The sequence below is a fragment of the Toxoplasma gondii genome, assembly GCF_000006565.2.
Source record: "Toxoplasma gondii ME49 unplaced genomic scaffold asmbl.164, whole genome shotgun sequence".
Lineage (NCBI taxonomy): Eukaryota > Apicomplexa > Conoidasida > Eucoccidiorida > Sarcocystidae > Toxoplasma > Toxoplasma gondii.
Window position 1 is genome coordinate 2,501 of NW_017383011.1, and position 510 is coordinate 3,010.

The window sequence follows — 510 nt, forward strand, 5'->3', positions numbered from 1 at the left end:
ATACTCTTGAGCTATTTGAAACAACAACGCCTTCATCCTGAATCGATTCATCAGGAATCATGGTCGTTGATGCTACAAATCAACAAAGCTTGTCCACCTTGGACACATTCGGGGTATCAACCCATCCACCTCTTATTACAGTATGCACTTAACAGCATTTCAATCTGTTTATTTATAAACAAATTGAAAAGCTCTTCGTGATACTTCGAAGTGGACGAATCCCGAACCTTGTGCGCTCTTTAAAAAAACAACAAAAATTTGTTGCGTTTTCAAACAGTCGCACACTTAAACAACTTCCAAATCTCTCAAAACCCCCGAAGGAGAACAAGAGATCTTCTTCAACTTTTTTGAAGGTCATAACCATACAACACCTTGATTTACCGACGGAGACAATGCCCGTTCCTTGACCCCGCTGCCATAACCAATCAAAGGTTTAGCACGTTTACGGGGTCTCCCCAATTGGCTTGCCGAAAAACAACAAGCCAGCGATGGGAAAACAAGCGGTGAGAT